General features: G+C 46.2%; 1 protein-coding gene across 11 annotated transcripts in view; it reads left to right on the top strand.

Annotated features, from left to right (window-relative positions):
• Positions 1–13,482, top strand: part of NR4A3 (nuclear receptor subfamily 4 group A member 3) — a 534,362-nt gene that overhangs the window by 108,663 nt on the left and 412,217 nt on the right. The window lies entirely within an intron of this gene.

The following is a 13,482-nucleotide window of genomic DNA, read 5'->3' as shown; positions in this document are numbered from 1 at the left end:
AAGTGATCTTGACTGCTGCCTTCCAGGAGTTGGCAAACTACAACCCCCAGCAAGCCCAGACAGCCAAAGGCTGTCTGGGCATGCTGGGAGTTGTAGTTTTGCAACATCTGGAGGGCCACAGTTTGTGGACCACTGTGCAGTGGTGTCCAAACTGTAGCCATTTCAGATGTTGCAAAACTACAACTCCCAGCATGCCCAGACAGTCCAGGCATGCTGGAAGTTGTAGTTCTGTAACATCTGGCTCTTCACATGTTGCAGAACTTCAACTCCCAGCATGCCTGGACAGTCTGGGCATGCTTGGAGTTAAAGTTTTGCAACATCTGGAGGGCTACAGTTTGGACACCACTGCACAGTGGTCTCCAAACTGTGACCCTCCAGATGTTGCAAAACTACAACTTCCAACATGTATTTCGGCTGTCTGGGAATGCTGGGAGTTGTAGTTTTGCAACAGCTGGAGGCACACTGGTTGGGGAACACTGAGTAAAGTAAGAAACTCTCAGTGTTTTGCAACCAGTGTGCCTCCAGCTGTTGCATAACTACAACCCCCAGCATGCGTGGACAGCCAAAGGGCATGCTGGGAGTGTTAGTAGTATGCCTCCAGCTGTTGCAGAACTACAAGTCCCAGCATGCCCTTAAGTTGTCACTGCATGCTGAGAGTTGTAGTTTTTGCAACGGCTAAAGGCACACTGGTTGTGAAGTTTGTTACCTAACTCAGCGTTTCGCAACCAGTGTGCCTCCAGCTGTGGCAAACTACAACTCCCAGCATGCACTGATACACCGTACATGCTGGGAGATGTAGTTTTGTAACAGCTGGAGGCAGACTGGTTGCGAAACACTGAGTTAAGTAACAAACTCTGTGTTTTGCAACCAGTGTGCCTCCAGCTGCTGCATAACTTCAACCCCCAGCATGCACGGACAACCCCCAGCATGCAACAGCTGTTAGAGAAACACTACCATAGGGTATTTTTGGTATTGGAGGCAAGTGTCATTCTTACATCCTGGTCCCTATGCAAATCCCTTATTCAGTCCTTAAATGCGCATGGCGCTCTCTCACTTCAGAGCCCTGTCGTATTTCAAGGCAACAGTTTAGGGCCACATACGGGGTATTTCTGTACTCAGTAGAAAATGTGTTACATATTTTGGGGGGCTTTTTCTCCTTTTTACCCCTTATGAAAAGGTGAAGTTGGGGTCTACTTCAGCATGTCATTGTAAAAAATGTAAAAAAAATTTACACTAACATGCTGGTGTTGCCCCATACTTTTCATTTTCACAAGAGGTAAAAGGAAAAAAAGACCCCCAAAATTTATCATTTCTTCTGAGTACGAAAATACCCCATATGTGGACGTAAAATGCTCTGCGGACGCACAACAAGGCTCAGGAGTGAGAGTGCACCATGTACATTTCAGGTGATTTGCACAGGGGTGGCTGATTGTTACAGCGGTTCTGAAATAAACACAAAAAAAAAACACCCACATGTGACCCTATTTTGGAAACTACACGCCTCACGGAACATAACAAAGGGTATAGTGAGCCTTAACACCCCACAGGTGTTTGACAAATTTTCGTTAAAGTTGGACGTGAAAATGAATTATTATTATTTTTTCACTAAAATGCTGGTGTTATCCCAAATTTTTCATTTTCACAAGGGGTAATAGGAAAAAAGCCCCCCAAAATTTGTAACCCCATTTCTTCTGAGTATATAAATACCCCATATCTGGATGTAAAATGCTCTGCGGGTAAACTACAATGCTCAAAAGAGAGGGAGCGCCATTGAGCTTTTGGAGAGAGAATGTGTCTGGAATTGAAGGCCATGTGTGTAGGCACAGGTGTCGGCAACAGATTTTTTGAACAGTCATCCGTAAAAATGAAAAATTACATTTTTCATTTGCACATCCCATTGTTCCAAAGATCTATGAAAGGCCAGTGGGGTGTAAATTCTCACTGCACCCCTTATCACATTCTGTGAGGGGTGTAGTTTCCGAAATAGGGTCACATGTGGGGGGTCCATTGTTCTGGTAGCATGGGGGGCTTTAAAAATGCACATGGCCCTTGGCTTCCATTCCAAACAAATTCTCTCTTCAAAAGCCCATTGGCGCTCCTCTTCTGAGCATTGTAGTTCGCCCGCAGAGCACTTTACATCCACATATGAGGTATTTCCGTACTCAGAAGAAACGGGGTTACAAATTTTGGGGGGCATTTTCTCCTATTACCTCTTGTAAAAACGGTAAGTTTGCTTTCCAAAAGCTAAATGTGGCTCCTTCTCTTCTGAGCATTGTAGTGCGTTCGCAGGGCATTTGATGTCCACACATGGGGTATTTCCATACTCGGTAGAGATGGGGGTTACAAATTTTGGGGGGCATTTTCTCCTATTACTCCTTGTAAAAATGTAAAATTTGGGGAAAACCAGCATTTTGGTGAAAAAAAAAATTAGTTTACACATCCAACTTTAACAAAAAGTTATCAAAAACCTGTGGGGTGTTAAGGGTTACGATACCCCTTGACACGTTCCTTGAGAGGTGTAGTTTCCAAAATATTATGCCACGTGTTTTTTTTTTTTGCTGTTCTGGCACCATAGGGGCTTCCTAAATGTGACATGCCCCCGAAAAAAACATTTCAGAAAAATTTCACTCTCCAAAATCCAATTGTCGCTCCTTCCCTTCTGATGCCTCTTTTGCGCCTGCCAAACACTTTACATCCACATATGAGATATTTCCTTACTCGAGAGAGATTAGGTTACCAATTTTTTTTTTTTTTGGGGGGGGGGGGGGGGGGATTTCTCTCCTTTTACCCCTTGTAAAAATTCAAAAACTGAGTCTACAAGAACTTGCGTGTGTAAAAAATGGAGATTTAGAATTTTCTCCTTCACTTTACTGCTATTCCTGTGAAACACCGAAAGGGTTAACACACTTACTGAATGTCATTTTGAATACTTTGAGGGGTGCAGTTTTTATAATGGGGTCATTTATGGGGTATTTCAAATCTGAAGGCCCTTCAAATCCACTTCAAAACTGAACTGGTCCGTGAAAAATTCCGATTTAGAAAATTTGGTGAAAAATTGGAAAATTGCTGCTGAATTTTGAAGCCCTCTGATGTCTTCCAAAAGTAAAAACATGTCAACTTTATGATGAAAATATAAAGTAGACATATTGTATATGTGATTCAATATATAATTTATTTGGTATGCCTATTTTCCTTACAAGCAGAAAGTTTCAAAGTTAGAAAAATGCAAAATGTTCTAATTTTTCATGAAATTTGGGAATTTTCCACCAAGAAATGATGCAAGTATCGACAAAATTTTAGCACTATGTTAAAGTAGAATATGTCATGAAAAAAACAATCTCGAAATCAAATTCATAAGTAAAAGCATCCCAGAGCATTAATGCTTAACCTCTTAAGGACGTAGGGCATACCTGTACACCCTACACCCGAGTGGAGGTCCTCTTACCTTGCTCCGTCGCGTCCGTTTGATTGCTCCAAGCCTGAGATACAGGCTTAAGCAATCGACCGCCTATAACACTGATCCATGCAAAGCTATGTGTGCAGTGTTATAGCCCCCTATGGAGCTATAACACTGCAAAAAAAAGGGGGAAAAAAAGTTAATAAAGGTAATTTAACCCCTTCCCTAATAAAAGTTTGAATCACCCCCCTTTTCCCAATAAAAAAAAAACTGTGTAAATAAAAATAAACATATGTGGTATCGCCGCGTATGGAAATGTCCGAATTATAAAAATATATCGGTAATTAAACCTCATGGTCAATGGCGTATGTGCAAAAAAAAGTGCATATTTTTGGTCACTCTGTATATTATGAAAAAATGAATAAAAAGCGAACAAAAAGTCCGATCAATACAAAGATGGTACAGATAAAAACTTCAGATTACGGGGCAAAAAAAATTAGCCTTCATATCAGCTCGTACGCATAAAAATAAAAAAGTTATAAGGGTCAGAAGATGAGAATTTTTAACGTATACATTTTCCTGCATGTCATTTTTTTCAGAAGTACGACAAAATCAAACCTATATAAATAGGGTATCATTTTAACCGTATGGACCTACAGAATAAAGATAAGGTGTCATTTGTACCAAAAAATGCACTGCATAGAAACGAAAGCCCCCAAAATTTACAAAATGGCATTTTTTTCTTCGATTTTGTCGTACAATTTGGTAAAATGACTAACGTCACTGCAAAGTAGAATTGGTGGCGCAAAGAATAAGCCATCATATGGAATTTTTTGTGCAAAATTGAAAGCTTTATGATTTTTAGAAGGTGATGAGGAAAAAATGAAAATGCAAAAACGGAAAAACCCTGCGTCCTTAAGGGGTTAAAGTGACAGTGGTCAGATGTGCAAAAAACGCTCTGGTCCTTAAGGTGAAAATGGGCTTGGTCCTTAAGGGTTTAAGGACGCAGGGTTTTTCCTTTTTTGCATTTTCATTTTTTCCTCATCACCTTCTAAAAATCATAACGCTTTAAATTTTGCACCAAAAATGTCATATTATGGCTTATTTTTTGCACCACCAATTCTGCTTTGCAGTGACATTAGTCATTTTACCAAAATATACACGGCGAAGCGGAATTTTTTTTTATTGTGCGACAAAATTGAAGAAAAAATTCAATTTTGTAATTTTTGTGGGCTTCCTTTTCTACGCTGTGGATTTTTCGGTAAACATCTTGGGGGAGATTAATCAAGGGATTTAGAGCTCTTTTTTTGCTTGGCCCATCGCCTTTCTTGCCCCAGCACTGCTGCTTATTTCGCACCCACACTACTTGTTGCAAGACTACAACTCCCAGCATGCCCTTATAGTGAGCACATGCTGGGAAATGTAGTTACAATTCTTGGGTGGTTTATGTGAAGTAGCGGAGCCGGCCGGCTCCCAGAAATATGAAACTACCCTGTATTTTCATATTTCCCGGTGCTGTGATTGGCTGGTTGGTCTCAGCCAATCACTGCACCGCCCGGGAAATATGAAATTACAGTGTAGTTTCATATTTCTGGGAACTGGCTCCGTTACCCCGGCCCCTCATCTCATCTTCCCCCTCCTCCCATAATCCTAACCTGCCACCGCTCTTCTCCCCCCAGCCGCCACTCATCTCCTCCCCACCGCTTATCTCCTCCCCGCCGCCGCCGCTTATTTCTCTCCGCCGCCACTGCTTATCTCCTCCCTGCCGCTCATCTCCTCCTCGCTGACGCTTATCTCTCTCTGCCGTCAATGCTCATCTTCCCCGCCGGCGCTTATCTCCTCCCTGCCGAGGAGGAGAGGTGTGCAGCGGCGGGGAGAGATGAGCGGTGGTGGCGGGGAGGAGATAAGCGGTGGGGAGAGATGAGCGGTGGCAGCTGGGAGAAGAGCGGCGGCTGGGGGGAGATGAGCGGTGGCGGCTGGGGGGGAGATGTGGGGCCGGGGCAGCGGAGCCGGCTCCCAGAAATATGAAACTATACTGTTATTTCATATTTCCCTGGGCGGTGCAGTGATTGGACGAGACCAACCAGCCAATCACGGCACCGCCTGGGAAATATGAAATTACAGTGTAGTTTCATATTTCTGGAAGCCGGCCGGCTCCGCTGCCCCAGCCACTGGCCGGCATCAACTACCCGCCCAAGAGTTGCAACTACAACTCCCAGCATGTCCTCACTATAAAGGCATGCTGGAAGTTGTAGTCTTGCAACAGCTAGTTGGCTGGTGGTAGATGCGGCTGGCATTTTAACACCAGGGTGCCTCCAGCTGTTTCTAAACTACAACTTCCATCCTGGAAATTGTAATTTAGAAACGGAGTGCCTGCAGCTGTTTCTAAACTACAACTCCTGTCATGGAAGTTGTAGTTTAGAAACTGGGTTCCTCCAACTGTTTCTAAACTACAACTTCCATCCTAGAAATTGTAGTTTAGAAACGGGGTGCCTCCAGCTGTTTCTAAACTACAACTCCTGTCATGGAAATTGTAGTTTAGAAACGGGGTGCCTCCAGCTGTTTCTAAAATACACCTGTCAAGGAAGTTGTAGTTTTGAAACGGGGTGCCTCCAGCTGTTTCTAAACTACAACTCCCATCATGGGAGTTGTAGTTTAGCAACAGCTGAAGTCTCGCTGTTCCTAAACTACAACTCCTATCATGGGAGTTGTAGTTTAGGAAAGCAAGACTCCAGATGTTGCTAAACTGGATGCTCACTGTTGCTAAATTAAACTACCCATCATTCTCAGACAGCCACAGGCTGTCTGGAAATGATGGGGGTTGTAGTTTAGCAACAGCTGGAGGCTCCCTGTTTGGAAACACTGCTTCATGGGCGTTCTCCCCAGGGGAGAGCCCTATAAATGTACTAACATATTTTTGTTAGTACATTTATAGTTAGTACATTTTAATTCTCATTTCAGATCCTTTTATGCAAAGGACTACAACGATGGCCCACGTTTTTTTTGTTGTGTTTTTTTATTTATTTATTTACTCTACAGGCTTAGTAGTGGAAGCTGTCCTATAGACAGCTAGCGCTAACCCCCAATTATTACCCCGGTACCCACCGCAACAGGGGTGCCGTGAAGAGAGGGTACCAACAGGCCCGGAGTGTCAAATATGGCGCTCCTGGGCCTAGGCAGTAACAAGCTGGCGTTATTTAGGCTGAGGAGGGCCAGTAACAATGGTCATCACCCACCCTGGTAACGTCAGTGTCACGATGCCGGCTGGCAGGTAGTGGACCCTCTGTGCCAGAGAGGGATTGGCGTGGACCGTGCTAGTGGACCGGTTCTAAGCCACTACTGGTTTTCACCAGAGCCCGCCGCAAAGCGGGATGGTCTTGCTGCGGCGGTAGTGACCAGGTCGTATCCACTAGCAACGGCTCACCTCTCTGGCTGCTGAAGATAGGCGAGGTACAAGGGAGTAGGCAGAAGCAAAGTCGGACGTAGCAGAAGGTCGGGGGCAGGCGGCAAGGTTCGTAGTCAGGGGAGATAGCAATAGTTCTGGTACACAGGGTATAAACACACAAAGAACGCTTTCACTGGCACTAAGGCAACAAGATCCGGCAAGGGAGTGCAAGGGAGGAGACTAGATATAAGCAGGGAACCAATTAAGCTAATTGGGCCAGGCACCAATCATTGGTGCACTGGCCCTTTAAGTCTCAGGGAGCTGGCGCGCGCGCGCCCTAGAGAGCGGAGCCGCGCGCGCCAGCACATGACCGCAGGAGACGGGAACGGGTAAGTGACCTGGGATGCGACTCGCAAGCGGGCGCGTCCCGCTGTGCGAATCGCATCCCCAACGGCCATGGCAGAGCAGCGCTCCCGGTCAGCGCTGACCGGGGAGCTGCAGGGAGAAGGACGCCGTGAGCGCTCCGGGGAGGAGCGGGGACCCGGAGCGCTAGGCGTAACAGTACCCCCCCCCTTAGGTCTCCCCTTCTCTTTATCGGGTAACTGCCTCCCCTGGGATGAGGACACCGGGAAAGGATGGAGGGATTCCTCAACGGCAGGCAGAACCGCAGGAGTAGGAATGGGGAGAGAGGGCAGAGGGCGGGACCTGGCACGGGGCAGTGAGACACCAGGACGAGGGCCATGAGGGGACACAGAAGCTTGCCTGATGGAACTGGGAGGGGGGGAGGGGCATTTCCTGTGGCAGGCAGAGTCCTTAATGACCTTAGGGGGACCAGATACAGGAGGAACCACAGAGTTACGGCAAGGGTTACTGGGAACCGGTTTTAGACAGTTCTTGGAACAAGAGGACCCCCAACTCTTGATCTCCCCAGTGGACCAATCCAGGGTTGGGGAATGAAGTTGAAGCCAGGGAAGTCCAAGGAGAATTTCCGAGGTGCAATTGGGGAGGACCAAAAGTTCAATCCTCTCGTGGTGAGATCCGATGCTCATAAGAAGGGGCTCCGTGCGGAAACGTATGGTACAGTCCACCCTGGCTCCGTTGACCGCGGAAATGTGGAGTGGCTTGACAAGACGGGTCACCGGAATCCGGAATTTATTCACAAAGGAGTCCCGAATAAAATTCCCAGAAGCTCCAGAGTCCAGGCAGGCCACGGCTGAGAGGGGAGAGCTGGCTGAAGTGGAAATCCGAACAGGTACCGTGAGACGTGGAGAAGCCGACTTGGCATCAAGAGACGCCACACCCACGAGAGCTGAGTGCGAGCGTGCGTTTCCCAGACGTGGAGGACGGATTGGGCAATCCACCAGAAAATGTTCAGTACTGGCACAGTACAAACAAAGATTCTCTTCCTTACGGCGATTCCTCTCTTCCAGGGTCAGGCGAGACCGATCCACTTGCATGGCCTCCTCGGCGGGAGGCCTAGGCGCAGATTGCAGTGGAGACTGTGGGAGAGGTGTCCAGAGATCTAAGTCCTTTTCCTGGCGGAGCTCTTGATGCCTCTCAGAAAAACGCATGTCAATGCGAGTGGCTAGATGAATGAGTTCATGCAGGTTAGCAGGAGTCTCTCGTGCGGCCAGAACATCCTTAATGTTGCTGGATAGGCCTTTTTTAAAGGTCGCGCAGAGAGCCTCATTATTCCAGGATAGTTCAGAAGCAAGAGTACGGAATTGTATGGCGTACTCGCCAACGGAGGAATTACCCTGGACCAGGTTCAGCAGGGCAGTCTCAGCAGAAGAGGCTCGGGCAGGTTCCTCAAAGACACTTCGAATTTCCGAGAAGAAGGAGTGTACAGAGGCAGTGACAGGGTCATCGCGGTCCCAGAGCGGTGTGGCCCATGACAGGGCTTTTCCAGACAGAAGGCTGACTACGAAAGCCACCTTAGACCTTTCAGTAGGAAACTGATCCGACATCATCTCCAGATGCAGGGAACATTGGGAAAGGAAGCCACGGCAAAACTTAGAGTCCCCATTAAATTTGTCCGGCAAAGACAGGCGGAGGCTAGGAGTGGCCACTCGCTGCGGAAGAGGTGCAGGAGCTGGCGGAGGAGATGGTTGCTGCTGCTGTAGCTGAGACTGAATCTGCTGTAGCTGCGACTGGAGTTGCTGAGTCATGGTGGTCAAGTACGACAGCTGGTGATCTTGTTGGGCAATCTGTCGGGCTTGCTGGGCGACCAGTGTGGGGAGGTCGGCGACAACAGGCAGAGGAACTTCAGCGGGATCCATGGCCGGATCTACTGTCACGATGCCGGCTGGCAGGTAGTGGACCCTCTGTGCCAGAGAGGGATTGGCGTGGACCGTGCTAGTGGACCGGTTCTAAGCCACTACTGGTTTTCACCAGAGCCCGCCGCAAAGCGGGATGGTCTTGCTGCGGCGGTAGTGACCAGGTCGTATCCACTAGCAACGGCTCACCTCTCTGGCTGCTGAAGATAGGCGAGGTACAAGGGAGTAGGCAGAAGCAAAGTCGGACGTAGCAGAAGGTCGGGGGCAGGCGGCAAGGTTCGTAGTCAGGGGAGATAGCAATAGTTCTGGTACACAGGGTATAAACACACAAAGAACGCTTTCACTGGCACTAAGGCAACAAGATCCGGCAAGGGAGTGCAAGGGAGGAGACTAGATATAAGCAGGGAACCAATTAAGCTAATTGGGCCAGGCACCAATCATTGGTGCACTGGCCCTTTAAGTCTCAGGGAGCTGGCGCGCGCGCGCCCTAGAGAGCGGAGCCGCGCGCGCCAGCACATGACCGCAGGAGACGGGAACGGGTAAGTGACCTGGGATGCGACTCGCAAGCGGGCGCGTCCCGCTGTGCGAATCGCATCCCCAACGGCCATGGCAGAGCAGCGCTCCCGGTCAGCGCTGACCGGGGAGCTGCAGGGAGAAGGACGCCGTGAGCGCTCCGGGGAGGAGCGGGGACCCGGAGCGCTAGGCGTAACAGTCAGGCTGTTGCTGCTTGTGTTTTTTATTTTTTATTTATTTAATTATGAAAAAAATGTGTGTGGTTCCCCGTATTTTTATTCTCAGCCAGATACCAACCAAGCAGCAACAGCCTGACATTACCAGGGTGGGCTAGGACCATTGTTACTGGCCCTACCCAGTCTAAATAACACCAGCCTGTTACTGCCTAGGCCCAGGAGTGCCATTTTTGACGCTCTGGGCCTGTTGGTACCAGCTCTTCCCAACACCCCTGTGGCGGTGGACACTGGGTTAATAATTGGGGGATAGCGTTAGCTGGTTTTGAGGCTGATTATAATGGCTTAGTAATGGATTCAGTCTATAAGACGGATTCCACTACTAAGCCTGTAAAGTAAAAAAAAAAAAAACACAACACGTTTACAAAACTTTTATTTAAAAAATCACTCTCCCCACAAGCCCTTGTTAACCATTTTATTAATATTAAACAAAAAAAGCTGGACACCGTACTCCACCAAATCTAAAGTGAGTCCATAGGATATACGGATCTAAAAGGAGAAGAAAAAAACAAACAAACAAAAATGTGTTAGTACATTTAGGGGGGGGAGTGGTAAATTAAATGTAATAAACATGTACATGTGTGTGTATATATATATATATATATATATATATATATATATATATATAAAAAAGATCAGGCTTTTTTTTCACAGCTGGGGTTACAAATTGGTGTTCTGAAGTCATTTATTGGTTTTTGATAAATGATGCCCTACTTATAGAGGTTTGATTTTGTATTACTTCTTGAAAAAAAATCATAACACATGCATGAAAATGTATACGTTTAAAATGGTCATTTTCTCCCTATAACTTTTTTTTCCGCATACGGGCAGGTGTGAGGGCCCGTGATCTGAAGTTTTTATCGGTACCATTTCATATTGATCGGGCTCTTTGGTCGCTTTTTATCAATTTTTTCATGAAATAAAAAGTGACCAAAAATACGCTATTTTGGACTTTGGAACTTTTTTGCACGTACACCATTGACCGTGCAGTTTAATTAATGATATATTTTTATAGTTCGGACATTTCCGCATGTGGCGAGACCACATATGTTTATTTTTATTTACAGTTTTTTTTTTTTTTAATGGGAAAAGGGGGGTGATTCTTTCTTTTATTAGGGAAGGGATTTAAATGATCTTTATTAACTTTTTTTTTTACACTTTTTTTTTTTGCAGTGTTATAGCCCCCCCCAGTGGCTATTACACTGCACATACCTATCTCATACACTGATCATTGCCGTGCATTGAGGCGGCAAATATCAGTGTTATCGGCGGTCGATTTTACAAGCCTGGATTTTAGGCTGCCAATCGGACGCAACGGAGCAGAAGACCCAAGGATACGATGGAGGCAGGTGAGGGAACCTCCATTCCCCATTTCAGATGATTAGATCCCCGCAGCAGCACCGCGTGCGATCTGATCACCCATATAAACATGCGCATTGCCGCAGATGCCATGATCTGTATTGATCATGGCATCTGAGGTGTTAATGGCAGACATCAGCGCGAGGTAGCCGGGACCTGCAGTGCATGACGCAAGCATCGTTCCAATACTCGCGGACATTTACAGGACGTGCAGGTAAGGGGACCTCTGCTCATGTTCTAGCTGATCGGGACATTGCGATTTCACCGCGATGGTCCCGATCAGCTCGACTGAGATGCCGGGAAGCGTTTACTTTCATTTTTGGTCTAAAGAGTTAATAGCGCACGGCACAACGACCAGTGCCGCACGCTATTAGCCCTGGGTCCCAGATGTCTTTAGCCGCCAGGACCGACCCGGTATGACGCGGTCCCGGTTATATACCAGGACCGGGTGCAGGGCGTACAGGTACGCCCTGCGTCCTTAAGAGGTTGGGTTTTGTGTTTATCCTGCAGTACAACACATGTGGATGAGTTTTCAACCCCTTAACGACCACAGATGTAAATGTACGTACATTTACGTCCTGGAAATGTCCGCAAGTATTGGAACGATGCTTGCGTCATGCACTGCAGGTCCTGGCTGCTGATAGCAGCCGGGGACCTGCCGGTAATGGCGGACATCAGCGATCTCGCTAATGTCTGCCATTAACACCTCAGATGCCGTGATCAATACAGATCACGGCATCTGCGGCAATGCGCATGTTTATATGGATGATCGGATCGCACGCGGTGCTGCTGCGGGGATCCAATCATCTGAAATGGGGAATGGAGGTCCCCTCACCTGCCTCTGTCATCTCCTTGGGTCTTCTGCTCTGGTCTGAGCAGATCAGAGCAGAAGATTGCCGATAATACTGATCAGTAAGTAAAAAATATTCGAAAAATCCCCTCCCCCAATAAAAATTTTAATCGTCCCTTTTTCCCATTTTACCCCCAAAAAGCGTAAAAAAATAAATAAATTAATAAACATATTTGGTATCGCCGCGTGCATAATTGTCCGAACTATCAAAATATAATGTTATTGATCCCGTACGGGGAACGGAGTAACTGTGAAAAAAAATTGTCCAAAATTGCAGCTTTTTTGTCCCATTTCATTCCAAAAAAAAAAAAATCAATAAAAAGTTATTTCAAACTTTTATGTATGCAGATGTGGTATCGATAAAAAGTACAGATCACGGCACAAAAAAATCTTATGCAGCTGCGTATGCGAGTACAAAAGTAATAGGTGGTCAAAACAGCGATTTTAAACATACTGATTTTGTAAAAAAAAGTTTGATATTTTTTAAAAGCAGTACAATAATAGAAAAGTATGTAAAGATGGGTATCATTTTAATCGTGTTGTCCCACTGAATAAAGAAAACGTGTAATTTGTACCATAACGTGTACTGTGTGAAAACGAAACCCTCCAAAATTTGACAAATTGTTGTTTTCATTTAAATTTCCTCACTCAGTAATTTTTTGGGTTCCCCGCACATTTAATGGTAAAATAAGAGGGTCATTACAAAGTACAATTGGTCACGCAAAAGAACAAGCCCTCATATGGGTCTGTTGCTGGAAATATAAGAGTTATGGATTTTAGAAGGCGAGGAGGAAAAAACGCAAAGCAAAAATAAAATTGCCCTGGTCCTTATCCCCTTAAGGACCAAGGACGTACATGTACGCCCTGAGACCGCTCCCTTTCTATAACGTGGGGTCACGTCCGTAGCTAATAGCGCGTATCACCAATCGTGGTGCCGCATACTATAAACCCTTTAGATGTGGCGTTCAAAGTTGATCACTGCGTCTAAAGTTGTAAAAATGCACCCCCAGCAGCTCAGTCGCGCTGATCAGGACCATCGCTGTTAAACCGCGATGTCCCGATCAGTTAGGACGCATCAGTAGGGTCCCTTACCTGCTTCCTGCACTTCCGATCGCCGAATGACTGCTCCATGCCTGAGATCCAGGCAGGAGCAGTCAAGTGGCAAAATCACTGATCAATGTTATCCTATGGGATAACAATGATCAGTGTAAGAGATCAGTGTGTGCAGTGTTATAGCCCCTAGAGAGGGCTATAACACTCATTAAAAAAAGTTAATAAAGATCATTTAACCCCTCCCCTAATAAAGGTTCGAATCACCAGGTTTTAAATTTCCCATTTAAAAAATAAATAAAAAGTTTGTTAATAAAAATGAACATATGTGGCATCGCCGCATGCGGATATGTCAGAACTATGAAAATATATCGTTAGTTAAACCGCACTGTCAAAGTCCGATCAAAACAAAAATGGTA

The sequence above is a fragment of the Hyla sarda genome, chromosome 5, assembly GCF_029499605.1.
Source record: "Hyla sarda isolate aHylSar1 chromosome 5, aHylSar1.hap1, whole genome shotgun sequence".
Lineage (NCBI taxonomy): Eukaryota > Metazoa > Chordata > Amphibia > Anura > Hylidae > Hyla > Hyla sarda.
This window is presented reverse-complemented; position numbering and strand designations above follow the sequence as displayed.